This window comes from Lepidochelys olivacea, assembly GCF_965140295.1.
Source record: "Lepidochelys olivacea isolate rLepOli2 genome assembly, chromosome: 14".
NCBI classification, from domain to species: Eukaryota; Metazoa; Chordata; order Testudines; family Cheloniidae; genus Lepidochelys; species Lepidochelys olivacea.
Genome location: NC_140424.1, coordinates 28,479,816 through 28,492,218, shown reverse-complemented (window position 1 = coordinate 28,492,218; position 12,403 = coordinate 28,479,816). Strand labels below are relative to the sequence as shown.

The 12,403-nt window shown below is 51.8% G+C and overlaps 1 pseudogene across 1 annotated transcript in view; it reads left to right on the top strand.

Annotated features, from left to right (window-relative positions):
- Positions 1–11,553, top strand: part of LOC311531262 (C-type lectin domain family 2 member D-like) — an 88,296-nt pseudogene extending 76,743 nt beyond the window's left edge. The window contains exons 3-5 of the transcript in view: positions 8,647–8,834; positions 9,583–9,686; positions 10,824–11,553. The product of the transcript in view is annotated as a C-type lectin domain family 2 member D-like (transcript). The remainder of the gene's footprint in view (positions 1–8,646; positions 8,835–9,582; positions 9,687–10,823) is intronic.
- The last annotated feature ends 850 nt before the right edge of the window (positions 11,554–12,403 follow it).

Here is a 12,403-nt window from a genome sequence, read left to right as displayed (position 1 = left end):
GGGCTGGGTCCTGTCTGCGAAAACGCAGCCTGGGCCAGCTCCATTGGGGCCTGGTCGGGGCCTCTCCCAGCTCGGCGCCTGCGCCGGGAGCCGGGGTCCTTTTCCAGAAGGCCGGGCACTTCCGCCGTCTGGCCTGGACGGGAGCTGCTTCCCCGCCAGCGGGGACGCAGGGGTTGCTCTGCCCCTTGGGAAGACGGCAGCTGCTTCCCTCAGGCTCTGGGGCCACCTGCAGAGCCTTCCTCCGCAACATCCGCAGGAGCCTGGCCATCCTGGAACCGAGCGGGGAGCAGGGGTGAGTCTGGGCTCCAGGCAGCCTTTCACTCCTGGGCCTTTTCCGTCCCTCCTCCTCCCTCCTCCAACCACAGCCACCCCCTCTGCCCGCACAGGAGTGCAGGGAGTGCCATCTACACACACGGGCAGGAGTTCATTGCATGATCCGCTCCCAACGTTTCCCCTCGTAATCCCTGCTGCTGCAATATCCAGGAAGTCTCATCCTTTTCCAGCAATGAGGTCAGTCCCAAAGACTATCGGTTACTCTGGAGAAGCAGTCCCCTCCTGTCGTCCCAGGCCACTCTCCCGCCCAGGCTAGAGAAGGAACAGAACCCAGGAGTCCGGACTTCTCCTGGGAAATCATTCCTCACATCAAAGTCACAAAGGCCCTCGGCACAGGAAGCACAGAGCCCTCCTCGTTCCCCATTGATTTCCAGGCTAAGCAGCTCACAGGGTCTGGCCCAGCTCAGAGACTCTCAGCCTGGGGAAGGGTTGGGAGGGAAGGGCTGGGAGGGGAAGGGCTGGGAAGCCCCATTGCTGGAACCTTTCCAAACACACTGGAGACGGCTCTGGAGAAGCCCCTGCCTGGCCTAAGAGTGAGGGACTCTTGGGGGCTGTTTGCAAATGAAATCCCCCTTTGGAGATAGTCTCTCCCCCAGACAGAGAGGAGAAGACACCGAGGAACCCGAATGCCACTCACGTGCTCTCAGTGATGGTACAATGGATGGCGGATGTTCAGGGTCAGCAGACGTCCCTCACCCTCCTCCTCACTCTCCAAGCCCAAGGCAGGCTGGAGAGGGTGGTGACCTCAGGAGTTACCCTGCCCAGCCAGCAGGCAGGGTGATGACACGAGGGCGATCGACTGGCTGTGAAAACAAGAGTCTGTCTGATTGCCAAGGGACGGAGAAACTTAGCCAGCAGCAGGGGGTGCAGAACACGGCCCTAGGGCGGAGGTGACAGCGCCTCCGGGATCCTGACATCCCAGCACTTTACTCACCTTCCTGGAGCCTCCCAAACCCACTGGGCTGTAGCCATGGGACCCCAACCCTACTGACGGCAAACGGGCCTCAGCTACGACCACAGGGTCACACCGAGTGTCAGAGCCATGGATGGACCCCTTCACTGACCACTGCCGCACACTCCCTCCCACAGCTGGCAATTGCAACCAGGCCCTAATGGCTGGTCCCCCTGCCTTTGAGAGAGAGTGTCACTCCTGCTTCCATTGCTGACTCTTGATCTGTGGGACTTTGGGCAAGTTGCTCCCCCTCTCTATGGCTCTCTGGGACTCACATTCCTGAATGGGCTTTATAAAAGACAGTTAAAGTTTGGCCTCAACTAGTTCTTGTTTCTCGAGACTATCCATTTTAGCAAAGTTTAGAGTTCTTGACATTCAACACCTGGAAACATCCCTTTCTCCTTCGCAGATGGCCTTAACATCCTTTATCTCACCCAGGCTTCCTGCTGCCTGGAGTTAGAGAATTGACCCTGTTCCCATTGGACCTACCCAAGGTGTCACACAGCGAAGTGGTGACGGAGCCAGAAAGAGAAGACAACTGTCCTGATTCCTGTTCTAACTAACAGACAACAACCCCCCAGAGGCAGGGATAAGGCCCAGGAAATAAGGTGTGAACATTTTCATGGAAACCTTTTCCTGTCAGAAAATCCATTCAAACGAAACCACTTTGTTTCTTGAAATCATAACAAGTAGGATGAAAATTCTTTGCAAAAATATCTGTTTGCAAAACAAGAGCATCTCCTCTCCGTCACAGTGCATTCAACTGTCTCGTCATACACAAAGGGGAGACACTATGCTCTAGAAAATTGGATGAGATGCTTCAGTCTGAGCTAAGTAGTTGCTGCTTTTCACAATTTCAAAACAATAAAATACAAATCAAATTGAATATTAGGTTATATTCTGATATGGCTCAGTGTGATAGGACACCCCCTAGTCTGCACTGCTCCGAGTGACACTGTTCAGTGGATCCCCAGCATCCACCCATGGCGAGGCAGGTGGGAGAGGATTGTCATTCATTCTTGACAGAAGGAGAAACGAAGGCTGAGAAAGGAGCAGGGACTTGTCTTAGCTGATGCAGCCAGTCAGTAGCAGAATTGCTCTCAAATGAGCTACAGACCAACAATTGTTCATAGTAATTATTCAGCAATTATTTCAGAAGAACTGGAATGTTCGAGAGGATCATGAACTGCTCCGAGACAATGAATGGAGAGCAGCATCCACATTGGTCAAACGTATAACTGATTGTGACTTATTTGCTTGGTCATAAAAGAGAACAACAAAGACCAGAGTTTCCTCCCTGTCAATAGCCCCCTCCTCAGCCAATCAAGGTTGAGACTTTGAGGGGTGGGAGGCTAAGGGATCTCATCAAATAGCCCAAAGAATGGCCCCGGTTACCACCGAGGGGATCACTCTCGGAGCACTAGTCCAGTCTCACCTCTCTGTGAGGGCCTCCCACAACCCCCCCGGACTCCGCTCCACACACAGAGCTCCTGGTGGTGGGAGGAGAACAGAGGAAAAGGACAAAGGAAGCAAGAAGAGAAAGGTAGGAAAGGTAGGAAAAAGAAGAGGAAAACAAAATGGAGAAACCCCAATGTCCCCAGTAATTCTAAGGGACAAAATCCTAGGTCGGAAATAAAATACTGCCCCCACAATCTAATGTTTTCCTTTCCTAAAAATCAGCCAGCACCTGATGGATCAGACTGAACAGGTTCCAAACCTCTCCGAGGCTCTTACCTTCTATACAGGGACGTCTGTTTTCGAGCAAATCCACTAAAAGAAAAGGAGAAAACACCAAAGGGGGTCCTCCTTGCGCTCACGTACGTGCAAGTGAATGCTCTCTCAGTCCTCCAGGAGAGACCTCGAGAAGGAGACGTGCTGAAGCAAAGCCACAGGGATCTCCGAGCTTGCCCCTGTCCTGCACCCCTGTCCTGCCTGGCTGATGTCAAGTTCTCTCTGTGAGGTCATCGCCTCCCCACCACCTTTGTCCAATAGGCTGAGGTCCTGCCAAAGGCTCTTGTGATGTCACTGCCACACCCACCACTCCCCTGCAGTGCTGATGTCCTGCCCCTGTCCAGCCACATTGGATGTTTCAGCTGCTTCCCCTGGATCACCCCTCTCAATGTCACTTCCTTGTGGAGTGACACCGACTACATAGTAGAACACAGAAGTTCTTCCCCAGGCCGCAATTAGGTTTTCACAAGTTAGTTGACTTTATGGCCAGAAGGAACCATTCGAGCATTTAATCTGATCCCCTGCGTATCCTAAGGCCTCCTGTATGTCAGAAGAGCTGGGCTTTTCTTTGACTCAAACATTTTCCAGAAAGGCATCCAGTCTTTATTCAAAAAGATCAAGAGATGGAGAAGCCATCATTTCTCTTGGTACTTTGTGCCAATGACAAACCACCCTCTTACAAATCTGGGTCTTATTGTCATTATCCTTTTTCTGATTTCTGCTTCCATCCATGGGGTTTTGTCATGCCTTTCTCTGAGACATAAAAGAGCCCTTTTATACTCAACATTTTCTCTCCATGAAGTCAAGCAACTCACTTCTCATTCTTCTCTTGTATATACTAAGCAGATTGAGCTTTTTCAATGTCTCATTATAGGGCATCATCCCCATCACTCAGTTATGAATCTTTTCTGCACCCTCTCCAATTGTTTTAACATAATATTCAAAATGTGGACACAAGAACTGGATTCAACATTCCAACATCAGTCTCACCAATGCTCTTTCACTTCCCTTTCCATCCTCACTACTCTATCCAGCCAAGAATGGCTTTAACCTTTTTTAACACAGTTTCACATTGACAGCTCATGTTGAACAGCTTGTCCACTATGACCCCAAAATCCTTTTCAGGGTCACTGCTTTCCAGCGGATTGTCCCCAATTCTGTAGGGTGCCACCTGACTCCTTTGTTACTGGAGGTATGGGGTTGCATTTGGCTTTATTAAAACCTAATTCTTTAGTAAGTATTTTAGAAAACTAGCCCATTAGAGAGAGAATCGTGAATTACTCCAAGACAATGAATGGAGAAAAGCGGCAAGAGCAATCAAATACATGTTTGGTTACGCCCTATTTCCTTGGTCTTAAAAGAGGGTCACAAGGACCTGAGCCTCCTCCCTCACAATAGCCCCAAACTCCCCCAATCAGCATTGAGACTCTGAGAAGCAGAAAGTTGAGAGTTCTCACCAGATGTCCCGGGTCACCACCGGAGGGAGTCACTCTTAGAGCACTATTCCAGCCACATGTCTTTGGGAGGGCCTCCCGCAATGAGAGTTGGAGTGCAACCCCCCCTCTCCCTCTCCGTCCCCAACTCCACACGCACAGACAGGTCCTGGTGGTGAAAGGAAAGCAGGGGAAAAGGACAAAGATGCAAGAGAAGACGAGAAAGGAGGGAGAGACAGGAAAAGGGAAAACAAAAAGGAGAAACCCCAATGTCCCCAGTAATTCTAAGGGACAAAGTCTTAGGTCGGAAATAAAATGCTGCCCCCGCAATCTAGTGTTTTCCATTCCTAAAAATCAGCCGACACCTGATGGATCAGACTGAACAGGTTCCAAACCTCTCCGAGGCTCTTACCTTCTATACAGGGACGTCTGTTTTCGAGCAAAACCACTAAAAGAAAAGGAGAAAACTCTGAAGAGGGTCCTCCTTGCGCTCACGAATGTGAAAGTGAATGCTCTCTCAGTCCTCCAGGAGAGACCTCGAGAAGGAGACGTGCTGAAGCAAAGCCACAGGGATCTCCGAGGTGGCCCCTGTCCTGCACCTCTGTCCTGCCTGGCTGATGTCAAGATCTCTCTGTGAGGTCATCGCCTCCCCACCACCTTTGTCCAATAGGCTGAGGTCCTGCCAAAGGCCCTTGTGATGTCACTGCCACACCCACCCCTCCCCTGCAGTGCTGATGTCCTGCCCCTGTCCAGCCACATTGGATGTTTCAGCTGCTTCCCCTGGATCACCCCACTCAATGAGCGTTCATTGTGGGCTCAAGCCGAACACAGTAAAACATCAGAGGCTTCTCCCCGTGCTACGCTCATTTTTCATAAATTAGCAGACTTTATGGACAGAAGAGACAATTAGAGCGTGTCATCTGACCCCCTGCATATCACTTGCTTTCTGTAGAGCATAGGAGCTAATTTTTGACTACACACGTTCCAGAAAGGCATCTAGTCTTCATTAGAAGACATCAAGAGGTGGGGAATTCCCACCACTTCCCTTTCTAGTTTCTTCCTTTGGTGATTCGTCCTCACTGTTGAATATGTGTGCCCTCTTTCTAATACGAATTGGTCTCTTTTGAGTTTCCAGCCACTGGGTCTTGTTATGCTTTTCTCTGATAGATTAATGAGCCCTTTAATACCCAATATTTTCTCTCCATGAAGTCACTTCAACACTTCTATGATGTCACCACCCAATCTTTTTTATAATCTAAACAGGCTGAGCTCTTTCAATAGCTCACTAGCATCTGCCAGGAAGGGAGTTCCCACAGAGGGACACCATAATCTCCCAGGGAGGGAAAAGGCTCTCACTGCCATTTCTTAACCTCATGGGGTGTTCTCCTGCTCTGCCAATCCCACCCCTTTTTCAGTATCTCCAGGTTCCTGAGGGAGCAGGAACCAGAGGCCATCCTGCAGCTGGGACAGAGATGGAGGTTGATGACCTACCTGCCCGTGGTGACCATGGTGCAGGACAGCCCTCAGGACATGCGAATGCAGCTCCAGATCTGGGAGCAGCTTCCCTTTGCTGGCACGAGACCTTGCAGGTTGCGGTGGGTGAGACAGGCACTAACTTTTGGTAACCCTCAGTGGGATCAGAGGGTAATGGTTTGTAGAAAGTGGTGTTGGAGAGCTTTACAAAAACTAGACAAGAACGGTGCATGTTCCAGGGCAGCTCCAGCCCCGGTGCTGACAGTGAGACGTGTCCTCCCAGCCCTGCCTGACGGGTCTTTCTGTTTCAGACCCTCCTTGGAACTGCAAGAAAAGTCCAACCTGTAGAGTTGTGGTTGCAGTGATAGTTGTATGGTCTGCGTTGATCGCTGCCATCATTGCTCTGGCAGGTGAGTTCCCAGCTTCCGCCCGGCTCCCTTCCCCTCCATCTACGATCTCCGCGCATCCCATTCCCCCGTGACCTGCCACACTCACGCTCTCCTCCCGGCCTGTCCGGCTTCTGCCCCTGGGGCAGAGGATTCCTGGGGGATCTTCCTCCCAGACCCCTGCACCTGGGCACTCTCTGTGTCAGGACGATCTGACTGACATTAGCCCCCCCAGCCCATCTCTGAGCACTTTGGACCCAAGTCACCTTTGCCACGTGCCATGAAGCAATCCCTGACCAGGGTGTCCAATGGGACAGGGTGCAGCGCATCCCTGAGCCCTTTGCCTTCCCTGTGTTGCTCTGAGGTTACCAGCCTGGCCTTCCTGGATCTTCAGGTCATGCCTGTGGCCGGGCGGCAGGTGCTGCCGTGTTATTGAAATGAGCCGTAGAACTCAGTCTAGACCCCTCCACCAGCGCAGTGTGGAAACCCCCCAATCGCTGAGCTTGGCCAGGAAGGGTCCCTTAGCACCATTCACTCCCCCGGGCTGCCCAGACAGCGTGTGCTCGTGCAGAGGGCGTCTGTTTGCGGTGAACATGAACCCTGTTGTATCCCCCCGTTGTCTGGGGCAGGGCGTGCTGGGGAATGTCGGGGGTGGGATTTCTCTATTGCCCTGGGATCCGATCACTGGGCCCCAGGAGGGTTTAGCAGCTGGCAGAGGGGATTGAATCCAGGTCCGTCTGCATTAGGAATCCTCTGTGCCGATGTCATGACATCCGTGCAGTTGAATTGGTGCAAACCGCTAAAGCAGATGCACTGCACTGGTGCACAAAGGAGCTTGCCTTGGTGCAGTTCGCTGCAGGAAGTTACCAGAGCGAGCCGCACTGCTCCAGCGCATCTCCAGGAGGTGTTTGCCCTGATGTCACTGCGTCACTGTGATTATACTGGTGCAGATTGCTCTGATACAGATGGGCCCTGAATCCCAGGTCCCTGCTGTAATGGCAGGCTGCTGCAATGGGCAACATTGGCTCTCACTGTGTAAGGTGGGAATCTGTGAGCTTAGGGTTGGTTACACAGCTGCAGGTGCAGGGACCTCTGCAGAACATGTGGCATCTGAGCTGGAGATGGATGGTGGAGACAGCCTGTGCCATCAACTGTTCGTCACTGACTTCTCTGCTCAGTTCAGTAGGGCAGGGGTGTGGGCTACCGTGCACTGGACAGTGAAATCTACAGGGTCAGACATGCCTTGTGAGTGAGGTGAACACATGCTCGCTTTCTGATCACCGCTGCCACGTTTCCTAACTCTTCCCAACTTAGAGTGTCTGTTCCTCGCTGAGCGCCAGCCACATGGGAAGGCTTGAAAACCAGCTACCGAGTTACTGTGGTGCAAAAAAAAGTGACGTGCTCGAAAACATCTGGAGGGGTTTGAGTCCAACTCCTCTCAACTAGACAGGCCTTTCAAATCCTCTTTGGTGTCACTTATGGGTGACCCCACTGCTGCTCTTTCATGGCTCTGAAAGGGTTACACTGCCATGAGGGCTTCCAGAAAGTGCCTTTCTTGCTGCTGTGTTTGGGGAGAGAAAAGTCTGCAGGTAGGAGGTGAATTAAGTTCCATCATTCCTGGCCCACAGTGCAACAGGTCACTTCCTGTGGCTGTGGTTTCTGGCGCCCCCTTGTGGCTTTCATGTCCCTGCGTGAAAGTTCCCACGTTCTTCTCAGTAGTTCACCTGCTGTTTATTGCGAGGTTGAACGTCCAGCTGTTGATCTTGTGCCTGGGGTGAAATGCTCTGAGCTGTGTCAGTCCCTCTCAGGCTGGGAGTGTCCCTGGAATCCTTCTTGCCAGGCAAATTTACAGTGACAAACGTCTCCGTCCCCCTGCATCTGATTGCAGTGGACCAGCCCCAGCTGGGGGTCCCAATGGGCTTGGCAAGCCGGTCAACTGACTGCCTGTTTGGCCACAGTCAAATGCTCCAGCGAGAGCCCTGGGGGTAGGAGGCAGCCTGCCTTTCGGATTGCGTCTTGGAGCCTCACTGGTGTTTTCAAGAACTTGGTTTCATTGTTTTGCCTTTTTTTTCTGAGCTAAAATAACTCAGTGAAGTACATTTTAAAAAAAAAAAAATTAGGTAGATCCATATCTATCGAAAGCTAAACCTACTGGAGACAATGACGTCTTGCTCTTTTTTCTTCCTGGCGGGAGGTAACCAATTCTGATAAATTGGTATTTTAAAATATTTGACCACTCTTTGACAGATTTGACTGGTCAGTTGACCAATTTTTGTACCATTCAAATGCCCAATTCTCGATGCAACTCTTACCCTCCATGTGACTGTCTCATTCTCAGCGCTGACCTCTCAGCTTTCATCAGCTGATCTGTGCCCCCCTGCTAGCCCCTCGTGCCCGGACGGCTGGATGGGATACCGAGGGAAATGCTACTATTTCTCAGAGAGGGAAGGGAGCTGGACCGACAGCCGAAGCCTCTGCTCTGCCCTGGGTGCCTCCCTGGCTGGGATCGACAGTGAGCAGGAAACAGTGAGAGACTCTCGAGTTGCCAGACACTAATCTGGGCACAGGGGTGGCTGCTGCAGCAGGACCTGGGCTCTGCCCCATGGGGTGAGGAGCAGCTGTGAGCCCTCCCGTGCTGGGAGGCCGGAGTGAATGAACTTCCAGCCGCTGAACGCCAGCCCTGGCTGGGCCCAGGGCCCTACTGTCTGTGTGTGATCACAGGGATTGCCCATTCTCCGCTGCCCCCCTCCCCAAATAGGGAGACAGCTTCTTTCTAGGGCAGGGCTGGCTCAAGCATCTCCTGGCCTGCTGGCTGCTGGAGTGGGACTGAGAACCCAGCAAGTGCTCCTGTTGTGGGGATGGGAAAGGAGCAGCCAGCTGAGGAGGCGGGGGAGGAGGGGATCCTTTCACATTGACCCCTCCCACTTCAGCTTGCCTCCCTCCCTCCTCCTGCCTTGCTGGGGTGAGCGGTGGCTGCTCTGTGAGAAGAGACCTCTCTGCAGAGAGCTCAGACCCAATAGCTGCCCCCAGCTCAGGGGGACTTGGGGTGTGGGTTACTGGGAGCACCGGGATGGGGCTGCTGTGTGCGGTGGGAGGGTTAATACTGCTGGGTGATCTTGTGCTTTGCAAGAGGGAGGGGAAAATCCCCCCTGAAAATAAACTGAGCACCCTTCAATATGTGACTGGGATTCTCTGCAGCACAGAGCCCTGGAGGGGCGGTGGGGGGAGCACGGGAGCTGGGGCTGATACCTGCTGTCCCTCAGCTTTCTTTAAGGCGTTCCTGCTGCACCATAAGGGTGTCTATGACCATTGGATCGGCCTCTGGAGGGAGCAGGGTCAGCCCTGGAAATGGGCCAATGGCACCAAATTCAAGGACCTGTGAGTCTCTCTCACCCCTCTGGACTAATTCCCTGGGCTTGGGATTCTGATGTCTGAGCGGTTTGAGCTCAGGTAGATCCACCATTCAGTGCTAGTGAAACCACCAGACACGACCCTGGTCCGTTCGCGTCCTGCGTGTATCGGAGACCGACGGGAGCCGGCGTGTCCCTGAACTCTCGGCTCCTCCCCGCAGCACGGTGCTGGGCCGGAGACAGAGCCCGCCATAGCCAGAGGTGCCCTCGCAGCGCGCTGGGATTTCAGCTGGGACACTCGCTGTTCTCCCCCAGCCCTCTTCAGCAAGGTCCCTGGGGTGTCTGACCCACCCTGGGGAAAGGAGGCAGCAGGGAGCTCACGTTAACAGTGGCTGCTAGAGAGGGCAGCATGCCGAGCGCTGCATTGCAGGTGCAGGTCCCGCTGGGGATTGTAGCCGGCAGGTTTGAGTGACTTGGCTGGTGAGGCCTCTGAATCCACAACAAAGCACCAATGTTAAGGGAGCCTGCGGTTCACAGGTGCTGGACGCCTGGGGCTCCCACTGGAACGGGGTACAGTAGTGATGGCTGCCCAGCCACCACCCCGCGATGGGTTTCAGTGGGCTCCAAGTGTGATCACAAAACCAGCGCTGCTTGAGCCCGGGTCAGGGTTTGAACCCCGGAATTCAGCACTAGAAGCATGAGCCTCTGCCATAGGAGCGAAAGAATCCACTTCTTTAACTGAACCCCCTCCCCCCGCCTCCGATTGATAAAGCTCTTATGCAGGCCAGCCATTAGAGGAGGAAGGAGACCCCCCACTTCCCTGGTCTGGGTTACTTCAGTACTTTGAAAAGTCAGGCTCTTATGGCACTGGGTCAGGGCTCCCCAATGGACAATCCCCATTCTGCTGTATTGGACCCAACCTTTGGATCCCACCTGCTTCCAACCTGACTGGGTCTGAATAGCCACCAGACACTGTCCCGAGTTTGGGCCTCTGTGGCCCTCTCCTGGGGTACAGACTCCGTGTCCTGAGCTCTGTTCCTGAGGGGCTGGGAGAGTAGCTGCTCCGCACTCAGGCGTGCACTGTGGAGAACGGCTCCCCTGGCTGGGACTGATGTGAAATGCCTGGCCTCTGCCTGACTGCAGCTCCCTGGCTTCTGTGTTGCAGGTTTCAGATAAGAGGAGGAGGTGACTGCGCGTATCTGAACGACGAGAAAGGGGTCAGCAGCTCACGGTGCTACATGGGAAGATGGTGGATCTGTAGGAAACTTGAGGTGTATGTGATGGGAAAAGAGACTGCATTGGAAGGGGGCTCGAAATGGGACTCCTAGACGTGACACTGATCCAACTCACACCTACTTGAACGAGCCAAGTCCCCGTTCGTCAGCCTGGCCAGGATCTCAAAATCAGGCAGCGGGGCCCGCAAGCAATAAGTGTGTCTCATTTAAACTGTGGATTCTTCCAATGTGCCTTCTGCTTTTGAACCTTTAAACTCAGGGTCACATTAGGAGCCACAAGGACTCCAAGATCTCTTTCTTGAGTGGTAACAGCTAATTTAGATCCCATTGTTTTGAATATTTTTTGTATTTTTGTATTTTTTCCCCAAAACCACCTCTATTGACCCCTCAGTCTGGGACAGGTCCTCAGATTTGTCACATAAAAAGAATGGCTGATGTGTGGGAATCTCCCACACCTTTGCAGTGTTGACCTGAATTTTATGGGCTAATGTGTTTACCGCTCAGCACTGATCTGATCAGAAGATAATTTAGGTTCTTGTCCCAGTTCAGGCTATAGGGATAGAGAACACAGAGAGTTCAATATTGTGAGAGGACCCTCCGGGTGTGTGGCAAGGACACTTATACTGAGGACAAAACCAACTTGTTAAAATCTTTATTAAAATAAAAGAAAGAAGCATAAATGCTACAAAACACAGAGTCACAAAGAAGTAATACAATTCTATGACCCCTGGTGGTAACATTTCTATTCTAAAAGACTACTAAAGCTAGCATATTCACACCCATCCCTGAAGACCTGGTAGTAGGAGACAGAGGATCAGTCTTGTCTCTGGCATGTCTGAGGAACTAATGGTCCAGGCTTCCCAAATTGGTAGGGCTTAGGTTCAAGTGTTGAGTGGCTAGGATATATTGTGAAACTGAGGTGATAGCTTGATAGAAGATAGGAAAATGTGACCCCTTTGTATGGTTGTTTGCCATCTTATAGGGTCCCGGTACTGCCCGCTGTAAGAATCTAGGCCCAACCTACCATGCCCAAATCTTATTTCCTCAACCCCATAAATCTTCAGGTACACTTACTCTATAGGTTAACATGTTATGCCATATACTCATACGTATTAGTATCGATTATCTCATTCCCGAAACCGTTATCCCTGACCTAACTCATGACTTCCATGTTCTGCAGTGTGCCTTGCAGTTACCGGTCTGCTCAGACTTAAGGTTAGCAAATTCAAGTTTTTTGTTCAGTTCCCCAAAGCTAAGGGGGGCAACTGGTATGCCATTTATCTATGCCAAAGTTTACAAACACTTATACTAACTTACTCTAGCTAATCGTACAGGATACAGGCCTGAAGGTTATTTGCATTACAGCCAACTATTATGAATAACCATGAATAACCCTTATGAATAGCATAAACTGGAATTCCACATAAAGAAAACCCCAGAAAATACTATGATTAATTAATAATAGGATATGATAACAAAATAATATGAATCAAACCAAAAGAAAACATAT